Source organism: Sus scrofa, chromosome 2 (assembly GCF_000003025.6).
Source record: "Sus scrofa isolate TJ Tabasco breed Duroc chromosome 2, Sscrofa11.1, whole genome shotgun sequence".
NCBI classification, from domain to species: domain Eukaryota; kingdom Metazoa; phylum Chordata; class Mammalia; order Artiodactyla; family Suidae; genus Sus; species Sus scrofa.
In genome coordinates, this window is record NC_010444.4 from 108,244,807 (window position 1) to 108,257,189 (window position 12,383).

Here is a 12,383-nt window from a genome sequence, read left to right on the forward strand (position 1 = left end):
TCCCTAAAAAGCAAAGAAAACAAAACAAACCCCACCAAACCATAATGCTGACTGGAAGAAAAGATGATTCACAAGCGAATTTAATATATAATCTTGTGGGAGTTCCCATCGTGGCGCAGTGGTTAACGAATCCGACTAGGAACCATGAGGTTGCGGGTTTGGTCCCTGCCCTTGCTCAGTGGGTTAACGATCCGGCGTTGCCGTGAGCTACGGTGTAGGTTGCAGGTGCGGCTCAGATCCTGCGTTGCTGTGGTTCTGGCGTAGGCCAGCGGCTACAGCTCCGATTCGACCCCTAGCCTGGGAACCTCCATATGCCGCGGGAGCGGCCCAAGAAATGGCAAAAAGACAAAAAAAAACCCAAAATAATATATAATCTTGTTAATTACATAATACACATTTAAATGTATTTATATATTTATGTTTGTATACATACCTCAATTCTCTTGTGAATTGTTTTAATGGCATTTCATTTTTATAAATTTCAAAAATATATATAAAATGTTTTGTTTAGGAATACATCCAAAAGTGGAAAACCTATAAGGAATGGTAAGGGAATGACCAAAAAATCAGTGCTATCCACCTCTGGGGAAAGGAGGAATGTGTGACGTGAGGAGGAACATGTAGGGCCTTCTGAGGTTCTGGCAGTGTTCTACCTCTTAAATTGGGTGGCAAAGTGCTAACCAAGAAATAATTCAGGAGGTTACAAATTAAAAAAGTGTTTATTGGAGTTTCCATCACGGTGCAGTGGTTAATGAATCCGACTAGGAACCATGAGGTTGTGGGTTTGATCCCTGGCCTTGCTCAGTGGGTTAAGGATCCGGTGTTGCCGTGAGCTGTGGTGTAGGCTGCAGACGTGGTTTGGATCCTGCGTTGCTGTGGCTCTGGCCTAGGCCAGCAGCTACAGCTCTAATTAGACCCCCAGCCTGGGAACCTCCATATGCCACAGGAAGCAGCCCAGAAAAGGCAAAAAGACAATAAAATAAAATAAAATAAAATAAAATTAAATTAAATTAAATTAAATTAAAAAAATGTGTTTATTTGGGGTCTTAAGAATTTCAATGCAAGAGTCACAGTTCAGGTGTCCCTATTATGGCTCAGCAGATTAAGAACCCCACATAGTGTCCATGAGGATGCAAGTTTGACCCCTGTCCTTGCTCAGTGGGTTAAGAATCCAGCATTGCTGCAAGCTGTGCCGTAGATCAAAGATGCAGCTCCAATTAGACCCCTAGTCGAGGAACTTCCATTTGCCGAAGGCGTGGCCATAGAAAGAAGAAGAAGAAGAAAAAAAAAGTCATAGATTCAGATAACCCCAAAACAGTGGTCCTCATCCACAGTTCCTGGCTCATAGCTCCCAGCCTCCTCAGAATTTCCTGAGTGATAAAAGCAATGAGAATATCTTTCGTTATAATATTTGGTCTCTTGTCCTCAGTTCCAGAAAATGCTTCGGAGTCATAAAGGTGAAATGGGTGTCCTGTTCTTCATAACAAGCTCCTTCCACCACAATTTGGTTTATGTTAATCAGGAGACTTTAGGAAAGTACCTAAGGTTGACTGCTGGTTGCCAGGGGAACCAAATTTCAGTACCACTCCTTGATTTCCGGGGAAAAAAAGAGGCTGGAATTTCATTCACCTCATGGCCAATGAATTAATCAATCATGATTATTAATCCATCATCTTGTAACTCTCCACAAAACCCCCCAAAGGAGGGTCTTCAGAGAACTTCCACGTTCCACCTGCCTAGCCCTCAGCTCCACAAGGACAGAATCTCCTCCAGACACAGCCTCACCCTATTTATCTCTCCATCTGACTGTTGACTTGTATCCTTTAACATCCTTCAAACAAATCAATAATCTAGTGCATAAAGGGTTTCCTGAGTTCTGTGAGCCACTTGAGCAAATTAAGAGAAACCAAGGAGAGAGTGTGGGAACTTCCGATGTATAGCCAGTTGGTCAGAAGTACAGATAGCAACCTGGACTCGCAACTGGCATCCTGAGTTGTAGGGCATTGTAAGAATCTCCCTTTGTAGCCAGTTAGTGGTCAGTCAGAAGAACAAGTACCAACCTGGGATTGTGAAGGCATATGAAGTGGAAGCTGGTTTTGTGAGACTGAGCTCATTACCTGAGGAATCTGATGATATCTCTGGGTGCATAGTGTCAGAATTGCTGGTGACTGAGAATTGCTTGTTGATGTGGAGACCACCACACACACACACACACACACACACACACACACACACACTGAAACGGGGGTCCAGGAACTTAAAATACTCCCTCTCTCCCTTACCCTTTTTATTTTACTTTCTTCATCTGTATTCATTCAAATTAAATGTCAATCTTGTGCAAGGTACCAGAGTCAAAGATGAAGAGGCATAAGTCTTAGGTTCCACTCAAAATCTAGGGTAGACTGCTTTTCTATTACTGATGTAACATATTACCAGACAGTTAACAGCTTAGAACACACAGATTTTTTTTATCTTACAGTTCTGTAGGTCAGGAGTCCAAAGCAGTCTTTCCAGGACAAAATCAAGATGTTGGCAAGGCTGTGTTCCCTTCCAGAGGTGCCAAGGGAGCATCCATATTCTTGCTCACTTAAGTTGCTGGCAGATTTTGATTTCTTGGGGTTGTAGAACTGAGGACCCTGTTTTCTTGCTGACTGTTGCCCAGGAGTTACTCCCAGCTTCTAAGCTCATTTGCATTCCTTAACTTCAATGTAAGAAACAGTAGAGTTTTACTCAGGTTTCATCTCTCTGGTTTCTTCTTCCATCATTGAATCTTTCTGATCAACCCTCCTGCCTTCCTCATCTACTTTGAAGATGAGGGTTGATCAGAAAGATTCAATGATGGAAGAAGAAACCAGAGAGATGAAACCTGAGTAAAACTCTGTAGGTCATGCTATCATCCTTTGCTCACTGCTGTGACTATTATAGATGTCACTCCAGCTCTTCCCTAAGACTTCACCCACACCTTTCCCTTTATTCTTCCAAATTCAGCAAAGCCAGGATATGGGAATGAAAAAATGGATACAATGCAGACAGGGAAACAAACCTGGATACTAGCTATTGCCATTTCACAGAGTCCACTTCCTGTGTCCCTACACAATGACCCCACTGACCATCTCTCTCTGATTGCTCTGCTGTGGGAGCAAGGTGGCTGCCACTGACCAGAGTACAAATGACCAGTCCCTCCCTATCTGCTTCAAGTATTCAGACATTCAGTGTCTCAGGTGTCCTTTCAGGACGTTCAGGCCTGTATTTTAGGAACTTATAAATGCCCGTTAAAGCATCCTCCCAGCACAATACTCTACTAAAAACGCAAGGCATAGGACATGGCTTCTGAAGCATCAAGAAAATTCTGGCACTGTGGAGAACAGCATGGAAATTCTTTAAAAAATGAAAAACAGGGGTTCCTGCTGTGGCTCAGTGAAACAAATCTGACTAGTATCCATGAGGATGAAGGTTCAATCCCTGACCGCGCTCAGTGGGTTAAGCAACTGGTGTTGCTGTGAGCTGTGGTGTAGGTTGCAGATGCGGCACGGATCTGGTGTTGCTGTGGCTGTGCTGTAGGCCAGCAGCTACAGCTGTTTCTACTCCTAGCCTGGGAACTTCCATATGTGTGGTGGCAGCCCTAAATACAAAAAGGAAGAAAGAAAGAAAAAAGAAAACATGAGTTACCATATGATCCAGCAATCTGACTCCTGGGCATATATCCAGAAAAGACAAAAACTCTAATTTGAAAAGATGCATGCACCCCTATGTTCATAGCAACACTGCTCACAATAGCCAAAACATGACAGCAACCTAAATGTCTTAAATCGGAAAAATGAATAAAGAAGATGTGTGTTTATATACACAATGGAGTATTAGCCATAAAAAGAGTGAAATACTGCCATTTGCAGGAACATGGATGGACCTAGAGATTATCATACTAAGTGAAGTAAATCTGACAGAGAAAAACAAATATCATATATCACTTACATATGGAATCTTAAAAAAATGATACAAATGAACTTATTTAGGACTTCCCGTCGTGGCTCAGTGGTTAACGAATCCAACTAGGAACCATGAGGTTGCAGGTTCGATCCCTGGCCTTGCTCAGTGGGTTAGGGATCTGGTGTTGCCATGAGCTGTGGTGTAGGTTGTAAACATGGCTCAGATCCTGCATTGCTGTGGTTCTGGCGTAGGCCGGCCGCTATGGCTCAGATTCAACCCCTAGCCTGGGAACCTCCATATGCTGCGGGAGCAGCCCAAGAAATGGCAAAAAGACAAAAAAAAAAAAAAAAAAAAAAAGAACTTATTTACAAAACAGAAATAGTCTCACATATACAGAAAATAAACTTACAGTTGCCAAAGAAGAAATGGGGGAAGAGATAAATTAGTCTGGTATTAACAGACTCACACTATGATATATAAAATAAATACACAACAAATTCCTATTGTATAGCACAGGGAACTATATTCAATATCTTATAATAACTTAGAAAAGAATCTGGAAAATAATATATATATATATATATTCATATATAAAACTGAATCAATTTGCTGTATATCTGAAATTAAAACATTATGAATCAACTATACTTCAATTAAAAGAAAGAAAATGCAGACATAAAATAGTTTGTTATAGCTATCAATATTTCAGAAACATAGGAGTCTAATCTCCTTGTATGAATTTTTGTGTTTTTTCATGAAATAATCTTATGTTATTTTTGAAGAAAATTTTCAGTTCTCTTGGCCAGTCCCTCATTGTGTATTGGAAAAAATGAGACCCAGAAAGGAGAACTGATGTACATGCCATATAACTCATTAGCAACAAGCACACAATAATGAGAACCAGGTATTCTGACTTCCTGTATGCTGCTCTGAAAAGTATTTTTTTCTATTCATGTTGAAAACAAAATCAAAAATCTTTTTTTCTTTTGCTTCTAAGTATGACTGGGAAATCTATGTCATTCTTCATTCATCTGGGGGTTTTCTTACAGAAACCAAATCTCCATGCCATCCCACTAAGAACCTAAATAGAGATGCAAATCTACAGCTGTAAAATGAAAATAAAATACGAATATGATGAGAAAGAAAACTATTTGTGTAGCAAATGTACATCATTTTCAGTTTTCAAGTCACTGAAAAGAAACAGAATACTATGACAAAGGGTACGAATTATGCCTTTTAAAATAACATTGATCATTTTTCTAACACACTTATTTTGGAAAATCCAGAAAAATATAATGCACTTTTTTCATATTCAACAAAATTGAGATCATACACTCAACTATTTTCAGTCTACCCATCCTTCTATTTTCATTTACTTGTATAAATCTTTGTATATTTTTCACTTGAAAAATGTGGGATTCCCACTTGTTATTGTGAAATTAAGTCAGTCCGTCTGGTAAGAGGTTAAATTTCTCATGTACAAATAAATCAAAATTTGTGGAGCAGTGTTGGAGACATTGATTTTCAGAAATTTCCAGTGATTCAGTGGCTCTTGTAGACTTTGTCTCTGCCTTACTGACTCCTCACCCTTTGAGTAACCTTTCCAAAAAAGGGATTGCAGAAAAAGCACTGTTTACTTAGACTTTACTTGACCTTGTAATCTCCACTGTCCAGTCGAGTATTTTACCCTCTTCAACTTCTCCAATTAATTGATCCTTCTTATATGCCTCCATTCCACCTCACTCCTCCTTATTCCGTCATACTAAATTAGGTATGGGGAAAGCTTTCATAGCTTATGTTGTAATATTATATATGACATTTTTCATGTATTCTCTAGTGGGGTTAGATTTATTTACATTCCACAGGCATATTCAAAGAATTAACTACTTATATGTGCTATTGCTGGGTGCATTTTTACATTCTTTTTTTTTTGGAATCAAATATTTCGGTCTTCATTAGCGCTGAATCCCTATAAAATTGATGATCCTGGTTGACCTTGTAATTATTTTGCTTCTAAACCTTGGACTTGATAGAATTAATTATAACATGTGTCTGTTTTTTAACTGCTAAATTGGATAATGGTTTAATAGCTCAAGGGTATTACTTGTGGGAATTTAAGACTTATAAGATTCAGTTTCCCCCAAGTCTGATTTCAGTAGTGATCCATGGCTTTGATTTTAGGAACAATATCCTCCAAAATAAGAGCAAGTCATAGACTTTCGTTGTGAGCCAGCCTTCCTATCTTAGCCAGAAAGCTAGATAAAGTGAACTTAATTTGGTATGAAAGATTTACATTGCTAGAACAAATTATTAACTTTCTTTTTTTTTTTTTGTCTTTTTGTCTTTTTTGTTGTTGTTGTTGTTGCTATTTCTTGGGCCGCTCCCGCAGCACATGGAGGTTCCCAGGCTAGGGGTTGAATCAGAGCTGGAGCCACCGGCCTACGCCAGAGCCACAGCAACGCCGGATCGTTAACCCACTGAGCAAGGGCAGGGATTGAACCCGCAACCTCATGGTTCCTAGTCGGATTCGTTAACCACTGCGCCACGACGGGAACTCCCCCAACTTTCTTGATTAAAAAAAAGTAAAAAACTGCACCTAGTAGGTAGATGAACTCATATTAAATAGCATATTAAGCAGGAATGGCTTTGTTTTTATTTTCTGGGTATTTATACTCTACCAGTGGGCTGCCCTGATTACACATAAAAACCACTTAGGTAATTAAATGTACATCTATTCTTAGGTCCCACCCCCAGAGAGTCTTGATCATTTGGTGTGAAGCAGGGTTGATGCATCACAATTTTTGAAGCTTCCCAAGTGATTTTAATGTTGTTAGGATCAAGAATCTCTATGCCTAGCCACTAGAATCAAGATATATTTTTCTCCTCTGAATAAAGGATTGTGTGACATTAGATGGACCAATCCCTAGGGAATGTGGGATATATGAATCATAATCAGGCCCTTTAAGTGTCAACCACGGTCTGGGCAGAGAACACCTGTGGAGCTAAGAATTAAAAATGAATGATGCCCTTTGTACTATAATGATAACACATTCTACTCTCTGGGAAGCTATTAAAATATTCCTCTCAAAAATTTTTTTTTCAAGTCTATTTTAAAGTGCGACAAGAGAAAGTAATTTGAAGTACTTGAGAAGGCTCTGTGCACTTAACCTGGCAGAGCTTTCTGAAAAATATTTTGGTAATTTATTTATGTGTGCATCATGCAGTGAAAGAGGGGAGAGTGGGAGTTTGCCCAAGAAAAGAAAGAGAGAAAGGTTTCACATTTGCATTACATCAAGGAAGTTGGACTTGGCCTAACTACCTCTTATTGCACTTTTCATATCTTGAGGTCTGATGCATAAATTTCATAAGAGTCTAGCCTCATTTAAATGATAATTTATGTCCTTAGAATGCCAGTTCCAGTCTTGTTCTTCTGTACACCCCAGAGCTGATCAGAGTGTGGCGATCCCTTTGTTTTCAAAGGAAACTTCATATTCACGTTTTCTCTGCAAGGGTTAGTAGAGGAAGACAAGAAAATAGTCCCATAGAATTTCTGTCAGTGAATGGGAAAAATGTTTCCTCCTATATATATCATGATAGGTAATTGAATTAGTACTCCAGTAGGAAAGGGTTTGCTATTTCATACTCCTGTAGTTTTTTCTTAACACCATGAAATTAAAGACATGCCAGCATGGAGCTACATATTCCTGATCACTTTCAAATAAGCAATGTAGTTTATTATTTCTTTTATGTGCTTTTATAGCACATGCTGTGCAAGATAATTGACTCCATGACAGATGTCTATATTTCAGAGGAAAATTTATTTGCGAAAGAGCAAACATATATTACTAATTTAACATGGGGCTATTCATTATGTGGCCCACAAGGTGCTTTTTATGACTAGTAAATTGAAATTAATATTTTCTCTCATCGTTCTGAATATGCATAAGCAAATTTGACTGTTTGATTTAACCAATTTGAGTCTTATTCTACTATTTGAAGGTAACTTCCTGTTCTCAATAAAAGTTGGGAGCTCTTATATCTTATTTGAAGTGCTGTTTAATGAGAAAGGGTATACTTTTATTTCTTTTCAGGGAAGCCTATGGGCCAGCACATTCCCCAAACTGCCCAGGATAAGTTCTGTCCATTAGATTCATCTTTACAATGAAATGACCACCAGAAAAATTTAAAAATAAGGAGTACAGGAAGGAGTCTCCATGGATCTTCCTTTACTCTGTTATTTGTGCTCAAATGCTACTCTTTTCCAAAACAAACACTAGTAGGCAATAGTATCTGAGACCCCAACAGTTTTGTGTGAGGTGAATTGGCTTGAAGAACTGGCAATGTTAGGTGAAAAAGGCTGCTATGAAGGCACATTTAGAAAAGGGGAGGTTTATAGGAGAATGTCCACCTGCATCTACTTTTAACACTGCCTGAGACCAATTCTGCTGCCTGTAAATAAACTCTCTCAATTCTTCGGAGGCAGGAGGGCTACCAGAATTTTTCCTTGGGGAAAACTAGACTCTTTATCCCTATCAACTAACTGGACGCTTTTCACAATAAGATTCTAGGTTTTTTTTTCCCTTGCACATATTTTTTTAATTAAGTTGATTTACAATGTTGTGCCAATTTATGTTGTACAGCAAAGTGGCCCAGTCATACATGCATATATACACACACATTATTTTTCTCATATTATCTTCTGTCATGTTTTTTTCCCAAGAGATTGGATATAGTTTCCTATGCTATGCAGTATGACCTCATTGCTTACCCATTCTAAATGTAATAGTTTGCGTCTACTAACGCCTAACTCCCAGTCCATCCTATTCCTTCCCCTGCTCCCCCTTGAAAGCCACAAGTCTGTTTTCTATGTCTGTGAGTTTCCGTAAAAGTCCATTATTGATATAAAATTAAAATAACTAATAGATACAGGGCGATTACCATACTCAGAAAGGATTTAAGTTTAATAAGGTTCCATTTCAGAGACGATTTTTTTTCTAGTGAGAAGAGAAACTTTTTATTCAGGCAAGTCTCTTCTAGCCCCTTGAACTTTCAACAGCTTAGCCTTTTTTTGCTCTAGAGGAAATATGGGAAGGAAAGGAGATTTTATAATTAAATTGGAAGTAGTCTTTGTAACAGAAAAACTGGAACACTCAGGACTGGTTTTGTAATGACACTTCAAGAGTGTAGAACCAGCCTCAGGTGGGTGGAGCCCTGAGGCCAGGAGAAAGGAGACTTCTCACCTGCGAAATGGTGGGCGAGTTTGGCTTCACTCATGAATACACATTATGCTTGTGCACTCAGTGGCTGGACTGCACACAGGGTAGGACGTGCTGAGGCTGTAACGTCTGACATCCAGGCTTGGTGGTAGCTTCCTCAGGCACACTGGCTCTCGGTCAGCACAGCTGAGGCTGTAGCCACGCCCACCAAGACATTGAGGGTGTGAGAGAAGTTTGCCATCAAGTACCTTTGGAAGTGTCCCTCATTCTCCTGCATTTTAAGGTAGAAAGGTGGTCACCCACTGAACAAGAAAATTACCTTGACATAAAAATGAACTGAGTTGAACTTAAAAATAACAATCACCAGTCTTAGGACTTCTGTCCCTCACCATTTCCTTCTCTTCTCACCAAAAGTGATTTCTTACTTAAGAGAGGGTCCAACTGCTTGTTTTAGGTAATAGCTCAGGCCAGGAGAGAGAAGTACCTCAGGGGATGCCTAAACAAAATAACTTCCCATCCACTGTAAAGACCCAGCTCTGTTTTCTTATATTTGTCAGCTAACATCACTACAGAATGAATTTCTCATCGCTGGCCAGAGCTTGGCATCATCAGCCTTCTGTGGAATTTAGGTTGGGAAGAGGGGCGGGTCAAGGCATGCGCTAGGTCCTGAAGTGTATCCTTGACTCTCCATCTCTGGCTGAAAATTCTTTATGGGAGGCAGTCCAGATATTCCAATCTATCCAATGCAAGCATCGTTGTTTTCCCTGCAGAGAAATGAATTTTCTTTCTGGTAGTTCCTCTATGGCTGGAGGGCTTTTGCCTCCTTCATTGCAGCCTCTCTCGCTCTTTGTAGGTTCTCATTTTCCTTACTTGCCTTCCACTGGCTTCTACCTCATCTTCTTCAGCATCCCTCCTCTCACGCTACCGACCCCCATCCCCCAAACCAAGGGCTGCAGAAGGAAAAAGCGCCTGGAAAAACCAGAACACTGAGCTGGATATCCTTGCCGGTCGTTTGGTTGGGAGAAGTTGGGGAAAGGAGGATAGGATTTTGGAAGATGCGAAGTGGCTGGTTTGGGGAATGAAAAGTCACGTTGAACACACTCTAGAGGTTACCTGAGGGGAAGTAAAGGCAGTAGCAAACACCTGCCCTTGAATTAAACGCGTATCAGTTTGTGCGTGGGGTCAGTAAAGCACAGCACCAAGCCACTTGAGTATAAACCTTTTCGGCTGGAACTTACCAACTCCGTGGCTCCCTGTTTTGCCCTGCTTTGGGATGAGGTAGAGAGGGAGTTGATTTCTGGGCTCCCTGCCTGCAGTTTAGGGGTGAAGCGCTAAGAGTGTGCGCGTTGAGCGCACTGCGAGCTGAAAAAAGGCCTCGCAAAAGGAACACGTAGAGGTGGGAAGCCAAGCTAGGAAAGGGGGTTTCTGGCGCCAGGCTTGGGGTGAGGGCAGGAAAGCACTTCGAAGCCATGAGCGAGGTGGCCAGAATCCAGCGACTGGGCAGAAAGGAAATTGCACTTTTTCCACAGGTTCAACCCCGGTGCCCCGCTGGCCGGTTCCGCACACTTTCTTTGCGGGAGTCCCCCAACCTGCGGCGGGAACAGGAGGTAGGGGGTCCTTGATTCTCTTGGGAAATATCCTCCTAGCCCCGCGCTGGGCGGAGGGAGAGTCCGACATTTTCCTCGGCCTCTCTCCGGGCAGCCGGCGTGGCCACCTGGCAGGGCTGCTTTTAGGGACTTGGGACTCGGGCGGAGCAAAGGGAGACTTTCAGGCCGGGCCTTGACCCCCTTCCCCCGGCGATAGTTCCAGCTCTCGGCCACTTACTGCCCACACGTGAGTCCAAACACCCAGGACAGCGAATCCCGCAGGGAAACCTCGGGAAGCTGCGCGCGACCGGGAGCTGACTCTGCGGGGACCTCCTTCCCAACCCCCGCGGCCCCCGCGCCCGAGGAGGCAGGGGCGGAGCGGAGGCGCGAGCACGGGGCGGGCTCGGGGGCGGCCGGCAACAGCGGAGCCGCCCCGCGGGGAGGGACTGGGAGCTGAACCCCTTATCCGAGGGCGAACTGCGGACGGGGTTGGGCCCCGCGCGCTCCAGGAGAGAGCCCCCTCCGCCGAGGCCGCCGCGTGCTCGGCCTTTCCCCGCCCAGAGAGCCGGAGCCTACCAACTAACTCCGCCCGCCGCGCCCTCCGCTCCGCCGCCCGCAGGCTCCCGCTTCCGTCCCGGACTGTGCCCGGGGCTGCGCAGGTTAGTACCGCGGCCGCCGTGGCCGCCACCGCTGCCGCAACCCGCGGGCGGTCGAGGCAAGGGTGAGGGTGGGAGCCGGGAAGGGGGCTAAGGAAGTTGGGCTGATGCTGGGCCGGGACGGGGGATCGTGCTGCCTCAGCTCCCTCCGCTTCTCGGCGCCCGAGGCGGTGGTTGATTTCCTCCCGGGAAGCTGGGGTCGCGCGGGCTCCAGAGCCGCGGCCAGGGAGGGTCTCGGGAACTTCTAGTCTATCTTTCTGAGTCCCCCTTGGCACCGCCACAGCCTTGGCTAGTAGTGAGGGGTCAGCCTCCCGTCCTGTCCTCACCTTCGCACTTCTCCTTGCGCCTCATCCTGTGGGTAAAATTCTTCATTCGCCGTTTCTTTTCTCAATTTGGGGAACTCTCCGTACTGTGGAGAAAGGCTCCCCGGTTCCCGCCCTCCCCTGAGACAAGTTTGGGGTGCAAGCTGGGGCCGCTGGGAGGGCAGAAGGGCTGGAGCCAAGTAGCGACCCGAGTTGATTATCAGCGAGTGCCGGGCAGCTATGGAAATTCCCTCTCCTCTTCTCTCGCGTCCTTGCCCAGCTCTGCTCTCCTCCCTGCAGTTTTGCCGGCCCTGTACGCCGGCAAAGGGCGATCGCAGAGGCCAGATGGAAAGTATCCATTACTTAGATACTTGGAAAATGGGAATTTAAGCCTGCTTTCAGCCACCCAACCTTTGTTGGGTGTAGCCTTTGTACCCGATCCTTTTGGACACCTTACGTTCTCATCTGTGAAATGCGGGTCTGCTTTTCCCACCGCTGAGGGTCCTTGTGACGATCCGGTGGGATGATCTCAGTGTATTACTTAATTTTGAGCCATTGTATCTGGTCTCATAAAGGTGCCTGACGGCATGTCCAGTGTTCTAATTCTCTGAGTTGTGGTCCTTCGTGTGAGACATAATTATGTCTCTTTAGATGATTTGGCCAATAGCTTTGTTTGTATTTCTGGATCTGATTATT

At 43.5% G+C, this 12,383-nt stretch overlaps 1 protein-coding gene across 14 annotated transcripts in view; it reads left to right on the top strand.

Moving 5' to 3' along the window:
- Positions 11,117 to 12,383, top strand: part of PAM (peptidylglycine alpha-amidating monooxygenase) — a 280,270-nt gene continuing 279,003 nt past the window's right edge. For 3 of the 14 annotated variants that reach the window (XM_021084551.1, XM_021084560.1, XM_021084566.1), the window contains exon 1: positions 11,194 to 11,388. The gene's annotated coding sequence lies outside the window, so the exon portion shown is untranslated. Of the gene's footprint in view, positions 11,389 to 12,383 lie in introns of all 14 variants that reach the window. The other 11 variants (XM_021084557.1, XM_021084555.1, XM_021084561.1 and 8 more) reach the window with 11 other exon arrangements.